Genomic DNA, 23166 nt, shown 5'->3' with positions numbered 1-23166 from the left:
AAAACTGAAAAAAGGTTACTAAAAGAAGTTACCGAAAATCCTGTGTGAATATTTATAGAAGATACCTTTCTAAAATAGAAGGCGGATTTTACTGGATATATCATATATCATGTAAGTGTGTATTTTCGTTTGTGATGAAGTCATTTTCTACTTCGTACGCCAGGGAAGTGAATGGGCATTATTCTTCTACTCGTAAACGATTCGAACTCTACATCAAAATGTGTTCTCGATATATATATATATTTTTTTGTAAATATGTACGTCTAAAAGAACACAGAAAGAAATATTGCGATTGCTATTGTGATAAAATGGTTGTCTCATTATTGTACAATGTTTCCTACCTTGTGAAGCATTCATTTTGTGTGTCACGGATATACAGTAATTATGTATCAATGAGGAATCACACTCGGGTGTTTTTTTTTTTGTTTTTGTTTTTTTTGTATGTGTCCACTGAAAGCTGTTCAGAGCATTTTTCATATCATAATGGAATCGCTGTTCATTTCAATTTCGTAGTAAAATTATTTCGCATGTCATGTGTTTTCTTCCATCCCTTTGGAAACCTGTGAGATTGGCGTTGGTGCAATGGGTATTAGATAGTTGTCCCTACTATTTTTGTTTTCTTTTTTTGTTGTTTCATAAAGAATGGGAGGCGGTGGTAAAGAAAGTTATCTGTAGATGTTTTGAATATATGGTGGCAAATACTTACGAGGAGAAAGAGGATGAGGATGGTGAGAGTGAGGTTAGAGGAGAAAGAGGAAGAGGTTGACAAAAAATACAAGAGGTCCACTGGAAGAACTCAGTTTTGATACAGATATATCATCATTTGTGCAGGTGACGTCATAGTTGGATTGCACGAGTACCTTTGCTTTCTCTATCCCACCTCCTCTTTCTCCTCCTCCCCCTTTTCTCCTTAGGTTCCTCCTCTCCTCCTCTCCTTTCTTCGTCGTCCCTCCTAATCCTCCTCCTCATTCCCCTTCTACTTTGCTCTACCCCCTTCCTCCTCCTTCCTCTACCTCCCCCCCCCCTTCTTTCTTCTTCGGTACTCCTATTCCTCCTTCTCCTTTTCGTCCTACACTCCTCCTTTTCCTCCCTTCCTCTCTCCCCAACCTTCTCCTATCTCCCTCCATCTCTTCCCTCTTCTTCCACTCCCCTCCTCTTCCTGGATCGTTATCATATGATGAAGCAGTAGGGATAAGATAGCTCTAGCTGTTGAGGTGCTGTGCCTCGCTGCATTGCCTTCGATCCGAACAGTGTGGCGGGAGAAAGGGGCCACTCAGCATCCCAGAGGAGTTGAAATGGAGAGGGTTGTTGATATGCCCTCACGCACGCACACCGCGCGCGTCGGACTAACAGCGAAGATTGGAACTCCGGAGAGAAACACAATTTTCGTGCATTACAGCGACGAGGGAGTACCTGTGTTGTATAAGTGGGGAAGGAGAAAGCTGGTGGTGTAGTGGGCAGGTGAAGAAAAAGGAGAAGGGCGGACATTATTGAGGAATTGAATATTTAAAAAAAAAATTATAATAAAGGAGTGGAAAAGTTTGTTCCAAGAAAAAAAAAAAATTGATATGTAAAGTGTTGGTACAACAAAAGATGTAGGGAGTTAAAAGACAAAAGGGATAAAGCTTGGATAAAATGGAAAAAGACAAAAGACCTGAAAAATTGAAAATATATACTAGTTATAGAAATCAATATGTACAAGTGTGCAGAGAAGAAAAGAGAAAATACGAAAAAGATGTAATAGAAAAATGTAAAGATCAACCAAAACTATTCTATAGATTTGTAAACAACAAACTGAAAAACAAACAAGAATTAGAGAAACTACGACAAGGAGTTGAATACATAGAGGAAATAGAAATGGCAGAAATTATGAACAAGCATTTTAAATCAGTGTTTACGAGGGAGAACATACAACTTAGAGATGTCGAGTGGGAGGAGAGAGTCCCCCCTATGAAAGAGATAGAAGTAACAAGGAAATAAATAATGAATCACTTGAGTAATCTCGATGTCAGGAAATCGCATGGACCAGATGAAATGGCAAACTGGATTTTGAGAGGATGCAGGAACGAATTAACAGACAAAATACATAGTCTAATAAGCAGTTCATTGAAAGAAGGAAAAGTTCCAGAAGATTGGAAAAGAGCAAATATAGTACCAATATATAAAGGGGAAACAAGGAGGACCCTACTAACTATAGACCGGTCTCTCTTACAAGTACGATAGCTGAAATTTGTGAAAAGATTATCAAAATTAGATGGGTAAGGCATTAAAAAAAAAGTACTAAATCCAAGGCAGTTTGGATTTAGACAAGGACGATCATGTATCACAAACTTGATGTATTTCTATTCAAGGCTAATAGATGTAATACAAGAAAGAGATGGATGGGCTGATTGTGCATTTCTAAACCTGAAAAATGCTTTTGATAAGGTGCCACATAAGAAGTTGATAAAGAAATTAGAAACTGCAGGAGGAATACAGGACAAACTGCTGAAGTGGATGTAAGAGTGGTGATAAAAGACAAACATTTTAATTGGGATGAAGTGATTAGTGGAGTTCCACAAGAACAGTTCTGGTCCCAATAATGTTTGTTATATATATTAATGGTATGGATAAAGGAATTGAAAGTTATATGAGCTTCTTTGCGGACGATGCAAAATTATTGAAAAAAGTGAACACCGAAGAAGATTGTGAGTCGCTGCAGAGTGATCTCAGTAAAGTATGGGAATGGAGTAGGAAGTGGGAGATGGAATTCAATATTAAGAAGTGTGGTATTGTATGTCTATTCATAGTTTATGGCAAAATATATTAAATCTTAGGAATTACAAAAGTAATGCGTAATTGGAAGTATGTATGTTCGTATGTATGTGTAATCATTCTCGAAGTTTCCATGAATGTGTAATGGGATATCTTTGTAAATATATATATATAATTTTATATTATTTTGAGTGTTCGTTGTTTTCTGTGTGAAAGGGAATAAATGGAACTAATTGAGCAAATGGTAACTTAAGGGAAATTTCGGCGTGCCCAGAGAGAGGACGCGCAGTCAGATAGAGAGAAAGCGTGGTTATACGCACAAACACAATAAAGCAGTGATACGTGTACGTGTCTATCTTTAGTGCCTCATCCCTAATGTTGAATACAACTATTATCAAATAGTAACATTCAACAGTAGTATAATAGAATTTGGAAGAAGAAAAAAAAAAGAATAGTGGGATCATATAAATTGGGAGAGGAAGAAATTAAGTAGTAAATGAGAAAAACCTGGGAGTCAGAATTATATGTCCCCTGAGAAACATAAAAAAAAATGAGAAACTTATAATCTAATAAGAACAATCAGAGTGGCATTTACGTACCTGGACGAAGAAATGGTGAAGAAAATACTAGTCACTTTGATAAGACCAAGATGTATGCAGCGATAACGTGGTCACCAAGTACAAAAAAAAAATGTATAACAAAAATTGAAAGAATACAAAGAGCAATTACGAAATTGGCACCAACACTCTCAGAACTATCATATGAGGAGAGACTAGCAAAACTTGAGCTACAGGCATTAGAGCAAAGAAGAGAGAGAGGAGACTTGATAACTATTTATAGAATCATGAAAAGCATAGAAATTATTGATAGAGAGGATCTAATAAAACGGAATAGTAGAGATACAAGAGGACACGGAAAGAAAATCAAGAAAAACAATTATAGAAGAGACCTGAAAAAGAACAGCTTTCCCCACAGGGTAATAGACGTTTGGAACAAGCTAGATGAAAATGTGGTGTGTGCAAAAACGATACACGAATTTAAAAACAGTCTAGATAAAACGAGATATGAAGACGGGACACCACAAGCATAGCTCCCCTTCCCGTAAAATACAACTAGGTAAATACACACACACACAACTCGTGGCGTAGTTGGTAGAGTTCCCGGCTGCCACTACAGAGGCCCGGATTCAAATCCCGCTCAGGGCTGAAATAATTTTAGTATCCTTGTGCTGCGGGTTGTTACTTCAACTCTCGTGGGCGGGGAGTTGGGTGTGTGTGCGTGTAAGGTCACATCAATAGCCATAGATCGGTCATATACGAGCTCTGAGCTCTCTTCCGGAGGGAAATAGTTATCGATCACGAGACCAACACTTGATCCAAAGACCATGGTGAAACACACATACACATACGAGTCCTTCGTCGATTGTAGTCATAGAATGCACTTTGTTCTAAATGATGATGATGATAATAATAATAATAATAATAATAATAATAATAATAATAATAATAATAATAATAATAATAATAATAATAATAATAATAATAATAATAATAATAATAATAATAATAATAATAATAATAATAATAATAATGATAATAATAATGATACTACTACTACTACTACTACTACTACTACTACTACTACTACTACTACTACTACTACTACTACTACTACTACTACTAATAATAATAATAATAATAATAATAATAATAATAATAATAATAATAATAATAATAATAATAATAATAATAATAATAATAAATAATAATAATAATAATAATAATAATAATAATAATAATAATAATAATAATAATAATAATAATAATAATAATAATAATAATAATAACAACAATAATAATAATAATAATAATAATAATAATAATAATAATAATAATAATAATAATAATAATAATAATAATAATAATAATAATAATAATAATAATAATAATAATAATAATAATAATAATAATAATAATAATAATAATAATAATAATAATAATAATAATAATAATAATAACAACAACAGTAATAATACTGATGAGTAAACACGATTCCGCAGACGGTAGCGAGATGAATCTTATTTGCCACAGATCCAAACTAACCCAGATACAACCACCACAGAGAAGACACAGAACACCTCATTTTTCTATGCCCCATACTAACAATCCAGGGACACAAATGCGATCTCCTCCCAAACTACCATAGGGGGCTGTTCAGGGCCGTTTCTAGCTTTGTGGGGGCCCTAGGCAAGAGGCAGTTAGGGGCCCTCAAAAGTTAGAGAGCTAGACAGATTGGTATTTCATTTATACCTGTGAAGTTTGCCAAACAGTAATTAAACGATTTCTATATCTTTTGATGGTGTTAAAGGATGCAAGTAACTATTACACCATATTTATTTATTTAAACATTTATTTTAACTTAACATCACAGTCTCTGAATACAAACCACACTTCAAAATATTGGTAACTTAACATCACAGTCTCTGAATACAAACCACACTCCAAAATAGTAGTAACTTAACATCACAGTCTCTGAATACAAACCACCACCAACTGCATTGTATTGGGCTCAAAATCTCTGCTTTCTGGCTTTTTTTTTTACTAGCAAAATCATCAATGATATCTTCATACAACACGTCTTTCCCCACTTCATGGTTGATGCTGATTATTGCAAGACCACTGAGTCGCTCCTGCCCCATAGATGATCTTAAATAGGTCTTGATGAGTTTCAGCTTCGAAAAGCTCCTCTCTGCTGAGGCCACAGTCACAGGCAGAGTACAGGCAATTCTCAGTGCAACCCACAGATTGGGATACAATTCCTCAAAATGTTTTTTGTGGATAAAGGTGAGGAGCTCAAGAGCAGTCATTTCGTCTGAGGGCAAACTTGGTAAGTGTTTAACTTCCATAGCCAGTTCCTTTCCATCAATGTCACTTTCATTTCCAGAGGTTAATGTCTTGCATAGTTTGTCACACTGGTTGTTCAATGACTGATCATCCAGTTTCTGGAAATTGAGCAGCACTCCAAATTGGTCTCTTACTTCACTCAGAGTTTTAAATCTATCAGTTAAGGATTGAATGGTAGTGTCAACAACAACATTAAAGAATGTTATTTCTAGCCTCTTCATTGCAGATCTCATCTGCGGCCTCATAAGCAAAGTGTCTTTTTGTACTTCTTAATCTCTTTTCTTTGAGTACAGCCTCTACATTCATTTTCTCACACATATCTTTAGCAGAGACTTGAGCTGAAGTGAATCCAATTCTTCTGTAGTTAGTCAGAGATGTTTTCGCTTTAGTAAGGAGGTCAACTGCCACATCAAGCTGCATTTTAGGAGACTGCAGGAGCTTACTGACATGGTTCACAATGTGTAGAATGTCATACCATATGACTGTGCAAATGATAAATCGGTATGACCCCACCTCTTCTGCCAGACTTTGGGCTTCAACCTTGGTCAGAGGATCAGACACTTCCCTGACCTTCAACAAAGCTTCCCTTATATTAGAGGCCTGATACCGCACAGCTTCTATGCTATTAATACGGCTCTCCCATCTTGTGTCACTCCAGGTCTTGAGTGCAACAGTGACATAATCTTTTAGGATTGCCCATCTTTGTGGTGAGGCTGAAAATAGGTTGTACAGTTTCTAAACAGTGCCGAAATAGCTAGTGGCATCTATTGAAGCTGTTGCTGCATCAGATATCATCAAGTTTAGGGAATGTGCTCCACATGGAACATAGAGTGCACGAGGGTTCTTCTCAAGAAGTCTGGCTTGAACTCCTTTGTTTCTCCCTTTCATGTTGGCACCATTATCATATGATTGTCCTCTGCAATCTTCAAGGAGAATATTCAGTTTCGTCAGTTTCTTTATAATTAGAGATGACAAACCAAGACCTGTTGTTTCAGAAGCTACAAGGAACCCCATAAAATGTTCCTTAATTTCTGGTTTCTTGTCCATTTTGACAGTCCTTATGACGACTGACATCTGTTCTTGATGGTTTACATCGGGAGTACAGTCCAAAATAATTGAATAATATTTGGACTGTTTAACTTCAGTCACCATTGTGTCCATTATTTTAGTACTGATTGAAGCAATAAGTTCATTTTGGATGATATTTCCAAGGTAGCTGGAATGACTGAACTGGCCACTCTCAACACGCTCAATGTGCTGCTTCATGACAGGATCAAATTTAGCAAGCAGCTCCACCTCTTTTAGAAAATTCCCATTATTCTGCTGGTGTAACGTGTTTGATGAACCTCTAAATGTAAGATTTCTCTCGGCTAAGGATTGGATAATGGCGATTAAGCGAGTCAGGACATCTCTCCAGCGCCTCTTTTCAGCCTCCAATAGTGTTCTTTCAGCTTGGTCTATTGTCTTTCCAGTTTGCAAACGGAGTTGTAAATCTTTCCAGGTTGCCATGTGCGCTATGTGTGCTGGACTGCTTTCATGACTTTTCAAAAGTGTGCCTATGTTTTTCCAGTCTGTCAGTCCTTCTGTCACTAACTTTTGTTCTGTGGTTGAAAATAATTTACAACAAAAGCAATAGAGAGCATATTTTGTTTTTGAGTAGATAAGCCAAGTCTGCTTCATCTTTTCTCCATTAACCAATAATCTACAAAAATAATGATAATGAAAACTTCTTCCGTCTTCTTTTTTTGGGAAATGTGAAATCAGAACTAATCTGAAATGGCCCTCTACCTACTGCATCCGTTCTAAATGCATCAGACAGAATGGTTGGCCAGTTAGCAGGATCTAGTGGTTTAGAATAAATGGGAGGCTGCTCAGAAGTAGATGATGCCTTCTGTGGTTCTGGGGAATGTGGTGGTCTTGGTGGCAGTACAGCTTCCTGGACAGATCCTGATGAATGTGATGGCACTGGAGCATCCTGTTCAGGAAGTTCAGAATATTCCTCTGGCTTGCTGTCTGGAGCTCCAATATATTTTAGAATTGATCCTGCAAAATTACAAATTTCCTTAGATGATTAGGCGTTAGTCTAAAATAATACTCACCATTCAGAAAACATAATAAAACCAAACTTTAATATGTTTCTTTAAATTATTAAATAAACGATAATGAATTACCTTTTTCTTTTTACCATTTTTCTTCGTCAAATTTCTTTTTCTTTCGTTTCTCTGCTCCGCTGAGATAAATTCGTTTTGATGCCATTACGGGAATGATGATTGGCGAGTCTTAGAGTCTAATGTAGGCCTAGCACAATTTTACATACACGATATTCGAGTAGAATAAATATGATTATTTTTATCAGTGTAGGCCTAACACAGATATCTGTAAAGTGTAAACCTTTTAAATACCCCTTAATAAAAATAATTCTACATACACGAAATTCGGGTAGACCTGAAAGGTGAACAGATGGGTGATTGTTGAGCCTGTGGTTATCTTAATATTATATACGAACTAGAGAAACGGACCACACGACAAACGGAATAGAATTCATGTATTTCTGTCACTTCCTTTTGAGCTAACCTCGGTCCTGCCATCTAGTGTTTTTTCATTAGGTAGGTGAAGTGAGAAAATAAATAATCATAATTTTGATAATAAAGAAATAAGCGAATAAATGAATAAGGGATTGGATAAAATATCGATACAAAATCAACAAAATTGAACATATGAACATATATGAACATTGAATATTGAAAAAGGTGGAAAAGGTAAACATTCCATAGAATACAAACATTTCCTATTGTGCATACAAATATAATAAAAGGAATTCCAACTTACAGTCACAGAACACACAAACTTACAAATTTACACTATCAGAAGCTAAGCATGAAGCGACCAAAGAGTAAACAAGAACGCTGGTGATGCCAATTCCAGTGACAAATAAAGCCAAACAATTGGACAAAGAATAGTAAGCTAATGGCCAAAAAGAGTTTGTAATCAACAATTAGTAACATCTGTAGCCATAAGCCCTAGCTTAGTGAACACATAAATGAATAAATAAAGCCAATTAATGCTTACCATATTATATCTTTAGATTAAATAAGATATAGGTGATTTTTAACAAGATAGTATTTTTAGCAGACGATCAAAACATTTCAAACAATAACAAACACTGCAAGAGGCGTGTTGTTTATTTGCGTCGGCGAGCGGGAGAGGCACAGGCTCATATTTGACCTTCGGTAGCGTTACCTAGCCATTGGGCCGGCCGGGGGCCCCCTGGTAGGTTGGGGGCCCTAGGCAATCGCCTATACTGCCAATAGCTAGAAACGGCCCTGGGCCTGTTGCCAGTTTCTTGGAGATTGTGGTTCTACTGCATGAGAGACAAGGGGCTACGGAATGAGTGCATAGGAAATATCCCTCTTTTACGCACATTCGATAAACCTTTTAAGGACAAAATATATAATCTGAGTATTCATTTTCTGTTTTCGCCGACCCTATGGTGGGGGAAAGAATGCTACCACCAAGTTTTCCCACTTGAGTCGTAAGAGGCGACAAAAAAGGGACGTGGGATGGGATTAGGAGTCCTACTACCTGTAGCCCCGAAAGGGGACATTCCTAAAAACAAAAGAAAATGCATAAGAGGGTCTGGGAGTTTTCCAACCAGTACCCTAAGGTTTGGGTCTTTTAATGTGCGTGGATGTGGTACAGATGCGAGTAAGAGGGAAGAGATTGGCAGTATGTTTGTGAGAAGAAAGATGGATGTGCTGGCTTTGAGTGAAACTAAAATTAAAGGAAAGGGCAACCGTGAGTTTGGGAGTGTAGCTGGGAGGTACTCAGGAGTGAAGAGGGGACGAGGGAGAGAAGGGGTGGCTATGCTAGTAAGTGAAGAGATAAGTAAGCGGGTAGTGAAGTGGAAGGTTTCATCAAGGTTGGTGTAGATGAAGGTGAAGCTGAGAAGGGAGATGTGGGTTTTTGTAAGTGCGTATGGACCTGGTAGTGAGAAGAGCGTAGAGGAAAGGGAGGCTTTTTGGGTAGATATAAATGAGTGTATAGAGGGATTAGGGAGGAATGTCAATGTAGTTGTATTGGGAGACCTTAATGCTAGGGTAGGAAATGAGCCAATAGACGGAGTGATTGGGAAGTATGGAGTTCCAGGTAAAAATCGTAGTGGAGAGTTAATGGTGGAGATGTGTCTTGAAAGAGAGTTGATGATAGCTAATACAGTATTTAAGAAGAAAGTCAAGCATAAGTACACATGGGAGAGGGTGGTGGATGGAAGGGTGGCAGATAGAGCGTTAATGGACTATATAGTGGTGACCAGGAGTATGGTAGGAAGAGTTAAGGATGTACATGTTCTAAGGGGAGAGAGCGGGGGAATATCAGATCATTTTCTGGTGGAAGGTAAAATGAGACTGGAGAATAGGTGGAGAAAGAGGAAAAGGACAGAAGGTAGGGAGGTATTTAGAGTGAACTGCTTAAATGAGGAAAAAAGGAGAGTGAGTTTAAGAAGAAACTGAAAGAGGAGTGGGAGGGAGTAAAGGATAGAGTAGAACTAGGAGTGGAGGAGGAATGGGGATGGTTCAAGGAGGGAGTCATAAGGTGTACAAAGATGGTGTGTGGAACAAGGAGGGAGGGAGGAAAAAGAAGGAAGGGTAGTGAGTGGTGGGATGAGGAAGCAAAGGAATGTGTAGAAGAACAGAAGCAGGCATTCATAGATTAGCTGCAAATCAGGACGAGGGAATTGTATGAGAGGTACAAAGTAAAGAGAAGGGAAGCTAAGCATAAGATAAAGGAAGCAAAGAGGAGAGCAGATGTGAAATGGGGTAAGAGTATGACAGAAAATTTTGAAAGCAATAAAAAGATGTTTTGGAAGGAAATTAAAAAAGAAAAAGGAGGCGAATCAAGTAGAGAAGAAAAAGTAAAAGGTGCAGATGGAGAGACATTAATGGAAGAGAAGGCAGTGAGAGGAAGGTGAGCAGAGTATTTTAGGTAGTTGTTAAATGTGAAAGAGGATAGGTAGGGAAAGGTAGTTGCAGAGGGAAGCGCTAAGAAAATGAGTGTGATGAGAGAGGAAAATGGAAGAGAAATAGGGAAGTATGAAGTGAAAGCAGCTGTTAAGATGATGAGAGCAGGTAAGGCACCTGGTCTGGATGGATGCCATGCAGAATGTCCGAAGAAAGGAGGTACAGTGATGGTGGACTGGCTGGTTAGGTTGTTTAATGTTTGTTTGAGAGAGGGTAGAGTGCCGGAGGACTGGAGGAGTGCCTGTATAGTTCTGCTTTACAAGGGGAAGGGGGACAAGTGTGAGTGTAGTAGTTTCAAAGGGATCAGCTTGTTGAGTGTAGTTGGGAAGGCGTATGGGAGGGTCTTGATTGAGAGGATTAGGAGAGGAACAGAGGGAGTAATTGGTGAGGAATAGTGCGGGTTTAGGACAGGTAGGGGTTGTGTAGATCAGATCTTTGTGGTAAGGCAGATATGTGAGAAAGCTATAGGAAAAGGTAAGGATGTTTTTTGGGCTTTTATGGATCTGGAAAAGGCTTATGACAGGGTAGATAGGAAGGCACTGTGAGAGGTACTGCAGATATATGGGATAGGAGGAAAACTGTTAAGAGCAGTCAAGGGTTTTTACGAGAGTAGTAGAGCTTGTGTTAGGATTAGAAATGGAGAGAGTGAATGGTTTCAGGTAAAGGTGGGACTTCGTCAGGGATGTGTTATGTCACCCTGGCTGTTCAATCTTTACATGGATGGGGTGGTGCGAGAGGTGAATGAAAGGGTAGTGGGTCAGGGGTTGGAGATGATTAAAGAAAATGGAGAAAAGTGGGAGGTGGGCCAGTTGTTATTTGCTGACGACACTGCGCTTGTAGCAGGATCAGAGGAGAGATTGAGGAAGTTAGTGACAGAGTTTGAGAAGGTGTGTGAAAGAAGAAAGCTGAAGATAAATGTGGGCAAAAGTAAGGTGATGAGATGTACAAGGGGAGAGAGTGACAGCAGGCTGAAGGTGAGCATTAAGGGTGAAAGACTGGAGGAAGTGGATAGTTTTAGATATTTGGGTGCAAATGTGGCAGAAAAGGGAGGAGTGGGGGTGGAGGTAGAATGCAGATTGAGAGAAGCGAGTAAATGCCTTGGTGGTTTGAAAAGTGTAATGAGAAATAGACATCTGGGAATGGATGCTAAGAGGAGGTTATATGAAGGAGTGATTGTACCAACAGCATTTTTCGGGGCAGAAACATGGAACATGAGAGAGGAAGAGAGAAGGAGTTTGAATGTGTTTGAGATTAAATGTCTGAGAAGTATGATAGGGGTTACTAGGCTAGATAGAGTAAGAAATGAGGAGGTGAGGAGGAGAACAGGGGTGGAAAAGGAACTGGGAGATAGGGTTGATGAAAGGGTATTAGGATGGTTTGGACACATGGAAAGAATGAGTGAAGAAAGATTAGTAAAAGAAGTATGGAAGGCAGAGGTGGAAGGAGTGAATATGAGGGGGCGTCCTAGGATAAGATGGATGGACGGGGTGAAAGGGGCATTACAAAAGAGAGGAATGTCTGTTGAGGAAGGACGGGAGAGGACAGAAGATAGGGGTGAATGTAGAGGGGTTGTGTATAGATGATGCTATGATGCATGAGGGGAAGGACGTGGGGGTGGGGGGTGGGGAGGTATGTGTGAGAAGAAAATTGACGCAGCCCGAAGGGATTTCTCCCCGTCTTCTCCTTTTCTGCATGAGAGGACGGAGAGGGGGGTCGCCGAATTTATGAAGCGGCCTTGCTGGGGATGCGCTGTGTCTTGCGACACTGCTTCTGACCTAGGGCAATGGACAGGATGCAGGGAAGACCCGTCATCCAGGAGGTGGGAAGAGGGTGGAGGGGAGTGGAATATATAGGAAATGGAACTGGTGGGAGTGGTTTCTATGCCTTTTTCTTTGTGGCTACCACTCATGTAGGGGGAAAAAGCCTTTGGTATATGTATGTTTAAATACACATATATATATATATATATATATATATATATATATATATATATATATATATATATATATACATATGTATGTATGTATGTATGTATGTATGCATGTATGTATGTATACATATATACACACATATACATTTCAAGAGCACAAGATACTGTTCTAGTCAAGGATTCTATTATCGTTCACAAAATTACACCTGCCTACTCATGTTGCCAAGAATAAAGTATAGATATCTTAAAGTTCTGTTTGCACATACACTTTCATATGTTGCTACCAGAACTGATTAAGGCAATCCCTTTTAATTCATACTTCCAGAGAGTTGTTTTTTATTGTAAAATCCTTGAAAAGAAAGAGGGTGTGCATTTATCATACGCAACAATACGCACAAACTTGCGGTTAAGGTCAGGCACAAAACTAGCTGTAGCCTCTCCTCAAAGTTTTCGTTCACAGAAGTATGAAGAATGTGAACATTTTGACACAAACATATAAGTTAGAATACACGTTTATTTTCTGATTCATCAAACAGACAATATATATTTTAGACGATACACAAGTGTATATAATTTTTCGAAATGTCATTATTTTATTTTTCAAGACAAAAATAAACTTACACATTACTAAAATTCGTTCATCTCAATTTTTTTAAGATCTCCATTCTCTGAAATTTGGCAACAACGAAATCTACATCGGCAACAGTGTATTTGCTATATATCTATAATTGATACCTCAGTAAGAAATGTGTACCTTAGGTAGGATAGATATGTGAAAATTATAGTACTGAAATGATCTTAAGTAGATAACAAATACACTATGAATTAGTTATAAAGAAACATATAACACTGGCTTGACGTGGAATAGAGAAGCGGCAACGTGGCACGATTGGGTGGGCCAGAGCGGTCGACAAGGGGATAGGGGTGGACGCTTGCCTTAGCAGAGATGTCGACGGTTGAGGTTTTCTAAGCATATTTTTGAATATTCCTCACATCAGGTGAGTTGACTTTTATTCAACACATCTTCTTAAATTTTATCATTTAGAGAAATATATAGTATGGTTGTTATTTAGAAATGAATTAGAGACTTGCATGTATTTTAAGGAGAAAAGGAAATGGTTCCTGAGCTTGGTCCCGTCTCCACCATGGCTACCTTCGTGCCCCATCACATCTATCCCATCACAACCGCAAACACTATTTGTATTACATTTATTACACCTCATTTTACCGTATGAAATGATAGTCATCCACATTTGAAGACATCATGCCTGCGAACTAGATTTTTTAATTAATTGTACATTTCATATTATCGACATTTTATTTGTTTTGGTTTCAGATCTTAATATAAACAACCACCTGCTCCTCATCCGATGTACGACTGAGTAGTGATGTAGATGTTGCTTGTGGGTGGGTGGGATATACTCTGGGTTTGACATTAGCATACAGGTAGTGCAGCAGATGTAATTTTAACCAGATAATGTGAGCGGAAGTAATGTCAATTATTAATATTGACATGTATGTTGATAAATATATTCATTATGATTATCGCAATTTATGGTGACGTACCAGTTATTCTCGTGTGAATGTAAGTTGCTTGCAATGAATTAAAATTTGTGGCTATTATTTGAGTAGTGCATAAATGGGAATTTTGAATCTGTTGTAATCAGTAGACAATGGCAATTCACAATTTACAATTATAATTGTACATAACTTGCAAGTTTTGCATGTACACACATTTAAACCTGTAAGATTGTTCTATAGATTTGGGATCATGACTTTACCTTGAAAATTGTAACACTTTTTTTTTGTTTTATAATTTTTTCCTGTTATGTTCTGTAGGTTTTATTTGTCCCATGGTGATCATTACTGGAAAATAGAGGGGCAATTGTGTATGGTATTTCCATGTTTGTAGAGGAAGGGTGAGCACAATCAGGGAAAGCTTAAGTTACTTGTTGGGTATGTTTGATGTGATCTGGTTGCAGGAACTTAATGTTTATGTTGAAGAGTTGTTCAAGTATTTTATTTCCTCTTTAGTCCATTGTATGTGTCCAGCCGAATTGGGTTGTGTGTTCATGCCATGTGTCAGTATATGATACATTAATGAATTTCGAAGTTGGAGTTGTGGGATGCAACCCATCAGGGCTGATGTGCTGGGTAGTATATGAATATTTGTCCACACAAACACAAGAATAACTTCAACAGGTTGCCAAACCTATAGTGATACTGATAAAACTTTGTGTTGTTTAGTGAAATTCATATACAGATGAGATTAATTGCCGTTGAAATATACGATTGAGAGACTCTTTAGATGCAGTTTTGCCACAATTTTGGTAAGATGGGATAATATTGCCTCATTTGATCAAAATTGTCATTGATATTTTATGTTGATGCTATTCTTTTCATGTTTATAAAGCATCTTCTAAGAATACACTCCAAATGTTCAGAAATAAGTTGCAACGTCAGGTGATTAATAGTCATTTTAAAGAGAATCAATCATTATTTTTGTAATGTTCAAGGTCTTTGTGCCAAGATACCTCAAGATGATGCAGATCTCCAAAAAGTAGGATCCCTAGGAAGAAAGGGCAAACACAAGAATAACTAGGATTACCATATATATATATATGTGTGTTGGGAATATTAGAAAGAAGGAAGTAAGAGATTTTGGAAAAGTACAAACTGGAACTAAACCTGCTTTAGTTGCTTCAAACATAACGAGATTAAAAGATAAGGACATCACTGTAAATTGACAAACTTTGACATGGTAAATGAAGATGTATGCACATTTCTATCTTTATACCAAGGCCCTCTTACCAGGGAGGTAGCCAAAGTCACAATGCATATACCCACCCATGTCCATTCCACTCCCATCCACCACCCTTTCCTCCCTCTCATCATATCTCCCCATAGATGACAGGTCATCCCTGTATCCCACCCATTGCCCACATTCACTGCAAGGCCCCTTTACATAAGTGGCAACCCCCCACTCCACCTCATGCAGAAAAATAAACTGGGAGAAACCTCTTCAGGCTGCGTCAAAATATCATTCACATGTAACCACTCCCTAACCTTAAGTCCCCCACCTATTCCCTTCCTTGCATCACAGGTTGATCTATACACAGCCATTTTCCACTCCTCCCCATCTCCCACTTTCTCTCTTTCCTGCTCAAGAAACATCCCCCCCTCCTGCTCAGCACCCTTTTCACCCCATCCATCCCTCTTATCCTCAGTCACCTCATTTTCATTCCATCCACCTCTGCCTTTTACACCCCTTTAACTAATCTTTCTTCACTGATTCTTCCTATGTGTCTAAACCATCCCAGTACTCTTTCATCAACCCTATCTCCCATCTCCTTTTCCACCCCAGCTCTCCTCCTAACCTCCGTGTTTCTCACCCTGCCTAACTTAGTAACCTCTACCATACTTCTCAGATATTATATCTCAAACACATTTGAACTTTTCTTCTCTCCCTCTCTTAAATTCCGGGGCTCTGCCCCATACAGTCCTGCTGGTAGAGTCACCCTTGTGTAAAATCTCCTTTTTGCATCCGTACCCAAATCCCTATTTCTTGTTACACCTTTGTGCATCTCTCATGCACATTTCTAAATAACAAATTGATATGCAGCCATCTAGAAGAAAGTACTGTATAAGAAATTATATAGTTAATTATACAGAGGCTACCCAACCTACGAAAAAGATATGTTCCTGAAGGCTCTATATTCAATGCGTAAGGTGATGTTTTGGTGGATATAGGCCCAACGAGTACCTATTTATAGGCTAGCACCTTTGTATTATGTATATACATGTTACTACACATATCAAACCCTTATAAAGTAATAGATAATACATTAAAGGAATAAGTAGGAAAAACAGTCATTCACAGACCAATTCTTCCATCCACTGCATTTAATTTCAGTAGCCTCCCTGCCTTCACCTCTGGTGATTACCTCATCATTGCATATTTGTGCCACACCGATCATCTGCATTATCTTTTTTATTAATATTATTATTATTTTTTATCACCACCTTCATTTCCATTGAGATGTCCTGATGGTTTTTAGCACTGCCAATATCATCACAAGCTTTATATCTATCACCAGGCATGATGAATAAAGTCTGCACTGAATACAGTATCCTATGGTAAAATTACTTCCAGGGTACAAATAGAGCACAGCACCTACGATCACATTTGCAAGTAAACAGGCATCACCTGGGTTGTGGTCCTGCGCTGCCTGGGTAGTAACATAAACATGAAGTAGTCCGAGGTGCTCGACTAAAATTTACAGATTTTGTGTTGGAACAAAAATTAATTTCAATCAATTTTGTTTGTATCTCTTAATGTTCGATACTTGAATGTTTGTAAGTTGAGTGGTGTCTGTATAGATTTGTACATGCAGTGTTTTTGTATTATTGCAAACTAGTCTTCATTCATTAGAAAATGCTGATTGCTTTTATCTTCTTGTCTCCATTCTGCTGTCCTTCTTAAATCTTTCTTACCATCCATGACTGATCCTCAGTGCAGTGCTAACCACAAGGATAAAGGTGCTAAATATTTCGGATGAAATACATTAATCACATATTTAAGATCCATGTAACCCATGAATGGACCTGCATGCCATACTTATCTATTTAGAAAGAAAGATCATAAAAAAAAAATTCACAGAGAAGTAGCTCAAATACCATGACATAAAAGTTTGTCTTTTGTGAGACCTTGAAATGCTTCATCTCATTTCTCCTCTTGACTACCAGGTAATTGACAACAGGCACTGGATTGACCCATAAGTCATTTAAGGAAGAAACATTGTGTTGGGTATAGCTTGGGTGGGACAGTGTAAGATGAGATCTTTGGTATCTCCTGAGTAATGGATGCATGTGGGGCAGTTTGTTTATATAGCCAGGCTTAGTCTGTGTTGTTGGTCTTCATGCTGGGTGGTGACATGGATGTAAGCTAGTGTGGTTCTTGCATCCTGTAGGGAGGTATGACAAGAGAAAAATCCATTGACAACTATTTTTAAACATTTTGATACTTTCATAAAAATGCATCTACAGTGAATAGAAATGGAAATAAACAGGAGTAAAGAAAATGTTTAACACTCAAATGAAGGTAGTGGCTTTAAAAGAGAAGGATGAATTGATTAAGAAAATAAAAGGTGTGTCTTATGTAGACTGGTTCTCGGTCAGTTTCTTGTGTTTCGTGATTTTTTACTTTTAACTTCTTTCTGCTCTGTCGTGATATACAAATCTTTATTTAATCCTTAACTGGTTATCATGATGATGCAAGAACATAATGAAAGATAATATTGATTATGAAATAGAATATGTTAAAAACAGTACAATGCATTTTTGTCAACTTACTAGGTAAGCACTAAGTTGATGTTTACTGTGCATTGTCTGCCACCATGCTGGCACTGACAAGCAATGCGCCAACATCGTCAGCTGACAAGACATGATGACTCTCCCTCCTTCTCCCCAGGTGCTGACATAGCAGTAAACAAAACACAGTAGAAATCATAAATGAGGATACTTACTTTAGACAAACTGATGAGAATGTGTTGTATGTTTAGCATCTTTTAATCTACAATTAACATTATGAGTGGGGTGGCCAAGTCAAAGCATCCTCTCGTCCTACACCTATCCCTCTCCTATCGAGAAACCCATCTGTTGTCCTTTCCATCTTAGCTCTTTATCCTTGTACACTGCTCGAGTGAGAGGTGTTGCCCTTCTACAGCAGGGTTGGACAGCCAGATAAGGGATATTTTCAGGATGGGAAAGGTAATTAATTTGATGCTTGTGGAACTGTAATCCACACTAGTCTTTCTACCTCCATGAGCATCAAGGATTTGTGGTTTGAAATTTTTGTTGGGGAAATTTAAGGTAACAGAATTCATCAGTTGTATGTCATTCAGTTACAATGCTGGGTGTATGGCATGCACATTCATTTTAGAGCAAAATTTTATTAAAAGACAAATGCTGAACAACCAATTGCATTGTTTAGCATGGTGACCAGTAAATCCAAATAGAGATAGATGCATTTCCATTTTATATATATATATATATTTACGTAGTTGTATCTTATGGGAAGGGGAGCTATGCTCGTGGTGACCCGTTTTTGTATCTTGCAAGATCAAGTTTGTTTTTAAATTCTTGTATGATGTTTGCGCACACTTTTTTTTCATCCAGTTTGTTCCAGATATCTATCACCCTGTGTGGGAAGCTGTTCTTTTTCAGGTCTCTTCTGTAGCTGTCCTTTTTGAGTTTCATTGCATGTCCTCTTGTTTTTCCTCTGTCCCACTTTAATAAGTCCTCTCTATCAAGGAGTTCCTTGCCTTTCATAATCCTGTAGATGGGTAGTAGGTCCCCTCATTCTCTTCTTTGTTCAAGGGTCGGCAGTGCCAGTTCAGCCAATCTTTGTTCATATGTCAAGTTTGAAAGTGTTGAGGCCATCTTTGTCATTGCTCTTTGTATTCTTTCTAATTTTCTTATTCTTTTTTGTACTGGGTGACCATATCATTGCTGCATATTCCAGTTTTGGCCTTATCAGTGTTTGTAAAATATATATATTATCATTTCCTTATCCAGGTATTCAAAAACCACCTTTATTGATCTCAACAAATTGTATGTTTCTCTGACTACTTTATTTATATGTTTATCTGGAGACGTGTTTGGTGATGATCACTCCTAGGTCCTTTTCAGAATTTACTTTCTTTACTTTGTATTTACCTAGTTGTATTTTGGTATACATGTGTGTGTGCACATGCAGATGGATATTTTTTTGCATGTATACACATCATACACAGGAAACTAACATTTTAAGTAATTGTAAAACAATTTAAGTAACAAGAACAATTTTTATTTATACTGTTTACACAGTTTAAAACAGCATTTTATGCACCAATAAAATCTTATGGTTGGCACTGTTTCATGGAGCAGCTGCCAGGTGTCCCTAATCTACTATTTTGTTCATTCTCACTGCCTTCCTTCCTCTGAAATGGGTGTCAGATAATGTCCCTGCCACTCAAACATGTGATGTATTCTCTCTCTCTCTTATCCATGATATTTTTTCTAAGGGTCATGTTGGTTATTGGTAATTAATACATTGAACAGCTGTTCATATGCATACATACATATACCAAAGGTTTTTTTTCCCCTTTGCATGGGAGGTAGCCATAAAACAGTCATAAAAACCATTCCCACCCATTCCATCCTTAATACTCTCCACTCCCCTCCACCCTCTACCCTCCCTCTTATCTTGGCACCTCCTGGATGACGGGTCATCCCTGCATCTTGTCCACTCCCCTAGGTCAGAAGCAGTGTCGCAAGACACAGCACATCCACAGCAAGGCCGCTTCATTAAATCAGCGACCCCCCCCCCACTTCCAAACACTGTCACCAACTTCCTCAATCCCTCTGATCCTCTCAAAATCAAGATCCTCCCATAAACCTTCCCAACTGCACTTAAGAAGCTAATCCCTCTGAAACTACTACACTCACACTTGTCCCCTTTTCCCTTGTAAAGTGGACCTATACAGGCACCCCTCCAGTCCTCTGGCACTCTACCCTCTCTCTAACAAACATTAAATAACCTCACCAGCCAGTCCACCATCACTGTACCTCCATTTTTTTTAGACAATCTGCATGACATCCATCCAGACCAGGTGCCTTACCTGCTCTCATCATCTTAACAACTGCTTTCACTTCCTCCTTCCTTATTTCTCCTCTAATTTTCATCACTCATCGCGGTCATTTTCTTAGCACTTCCTATTACAACTGTCTTTCCCTCCCTATCCTCCTTCACATTTAGCAACTCCCTAAAATACTCTTCCCATCTTCCCCTTACTGCCTTCTCTTCCATTAATGTCTCTCCATCTGCACCTTTTACTTTTTCTTCTCTACTTGATTCGCCTCCTCTTCCTCTCTCTTAATTTCTTTCCAAAACATCTTTTTATTACTTTCAAAATTTTCTGTCATACTCTTACCCCATTTCACATCTGCTCTCCTCTTTGCCTCCTTTACCATGTGCTTTACTTCTCTTCTCTTTTCTTTGTACCTCTCATATGACTCCCTCGTCCTATTTTGTAACCAATCTGTGACATCTCGCTTCTTCTCTTCTACAACCTTCTTTGTTTCCACATCCCACCATTCACTACCCTTCCTTCTATTTCCTCCCATCCTTCTTGTGCCACACACCATCTTTGCACACTTTGTGACTCCCTCCTTGAACCATCTCCATTCCTCCTCCACTCCTAGCTCTACTCTATCCTTCACTCCCTCCCACTCCTCTCTCAGCTTCTTCTTGTACTCCTTCTCCTTTTCATTTTCATTGAAAGAGTTCACTTTAAGCACCTCCATACCTTTTGTCCTTTTCCTCTTTCTCCATCTATCCTCTACTCTCAACTTACCTTCCACTACATAGTCCATTAACACTCTATCTACCACCCTTCCATCCACCACCCTCTCCCATGTGTACTTACACTGTATTTGCTGTCATCAACTCTCTTTCCAGACACATCTCCACCATCAACTCTCCACTACAATTCTCTCCTGGAACTCCACATTTCCCAACCCCTCTGTCAACTGGTTCATTTCCTACCCGAGTATTAAGGTCTCCCAATACTACTACATTGACGTTCCTCTCTAATCTCTCATTGCACTCATTTAAATCTATCCAAAAAGCTTCCCTTTCTTCTACACTCTTCTCACTACCAGGCCCATATGCACTTACAAAAACCCACATCTCCTTTCCCAGTTTCACCTTCATCCACATTAGCCTTGAAGAAACCTCCCTCCACTCTACTACACGTTTACCTATCTCTTCACTTACTAGTATAGCCACCCCTTCTCTCCCTCACCCTCCCTTCACTCCTGAGAACCTCCCAACTACACTCCCAAACTCACACTTGCCCTTTCCTCTCAACTTAGTTTCACTCAAAGCCAACACATCCATCTTTCTTCTCACAAACATACTTAGTTTCACTCAAAGCCAACACATCCATCTTTCTTCTCACAAACATACTACCTATCTCTTCCCTTTTACTCTCATCTTTACCACATCCACGCACATTAAAAGACCCAAACCTTAGGGTGCTGGTTGGAAACCTCCTAGACCCTCTCATGTCTTTACTTTTTTTTAGGAATGTCCCCTGTGGGGCTACAGGGAGAATGATGCCTGGTCCCAATCCCCATCCCATTTTTCTTGCCACATACAATCCAAGTGGGAATTCTTGGTGGCAGCATTCTTTTCCCCCACGACAGTAGGGGAAACAAGGAAATGAAATTCAGAGAAATGGTACAGGACAGCAACAAGGGGTTGGAGGACAGCATAACGGAGGGACAATAGCAGTATAATAAAAGTTTCATCATATCTCTGTGAGCAGAGTCCTCCTCTATCACAGACAAAATGATGTGTGGCTCTGGTCCGTAGGGGTGCCCCATGTAGTCCCTAAAGTATCAACTGCTTGCTACTTTGCCATAACAACATGCAGCCAATACACCAGATGGGGATATAAATGCAATAGCAGTAAATATACACAATCCATTACCCTGGCTCTCCCTTGCAGTTCTACAAATGGTAGTAGCTTGACATTGGAAGAAAAAATGGGAGGGGCTGTCCAACTTCAATTTCTTCTTCCAGTTTTACAGTGAACAAATTAACTTCAATATGTAGTGCAGAATTTGGCCCATGATAATGTTAATAACCAGAGGCAAGTGATAACATTACTTCCATGAAGTTGTGTCCATTTGTGGTCCCATGACCCCACAAGAAAATGTATTACCTCGCTGTGTAACGGATAGGATTATTTATTTCCTTATTTGATTAAGTTGTTTATTTATTTACTTTATTTTATTATTTATATATTATAATTTTTTGTAATCTTCATTTTTGTTAGGAAAAATGGCCATCCTATGCCAAGATTAATGCACTATGTGAAAAGTAGTATATGAGTGTTTATAAATATGAAACCTATATTTATTAAGTGATTAAGTGGTTATATTTGGTTTGAAGAGCATCAAAGCCAGGCCTCACCTTCAAGTAATCAGCATCGGATGATATAGATTATACGTAGATAATCTTATCAGTAGTCGTAGTGATTGAAAACATTGCACATTTTGTTATGGATTCATCTAAGAGTCTTCAGTATAGTAATACTTCTTTGAAAACCTTTAAAAAATTACAGTATTTGGAAGTGGATTTAAAGAATGTGGGAAATGTTTATTGATTGTAAAGCTGCATAGGTTATTTTGGAGGAAACTTAAGTTGGTATTACTAAAAATAACCTTCAAGCTTGTTATTTACCAAAGTCCCTTTCTCCTATATATAGAGAGAGTGGCTAAGTCAAAAGTACATCCACACATCATACACAAGCAAAATCCATTCAGTTGTGCCTCCCATCTCAATATCTTAGGGATGAAGTATCACCCTGACCCATCATATTGATGGGGTGAAAGGCAGTGCAATGAGGCACAGCTCACACATACAATGCACAAACATATATATATATACACCAAGTTGGAGAGTAAGAGACTGGACTCACTGAGCATTACTCCTTACCTTATGTAAATGCACACA

General features: G+C 38.4%; 1 protein-coding gene across 1 annotated transcript in view; it reads left to right on the top strand.

Annotated features, from left to right (window-relative positions):
• Positions 1–13470: 13470 nt before the first annotated feature.
• LOC143025995 (uncharacterized) overlaps positions 13471–23166 on the top strand; it is a 40098-nt gene continuing 30402 nt past the window's right edge. Inside the window, exon 1 of the mRNA XM_076185980.1 lies at positions 13471–13600. The gene's annotated coding sequence lies outside the window, so the exon portion shown is untranslated. The remainder of the gene's footprint in view (positions 13601–23166) is intronic.

This window comes from Oratosquilla oratoria, chromosome 6, assembly GCF_046742065.1.
Source record: "Oratosquilla oratoria isolate Oo_2021 chromosome 6, ASM4674206v1, whole genome shotgun sequence".
Taxonomy (NCBI): Eukaryota; Metazoa; Arthropoda; class Malacostraca; order Stomatopoda; family Squillidae; genus Oratosquilla; species Oratosquilla oratoria.
Note: the sequence above shows the minus strand (reverse complement) of the source record. Positions and strands in the feature narration are given on the sequence as shown.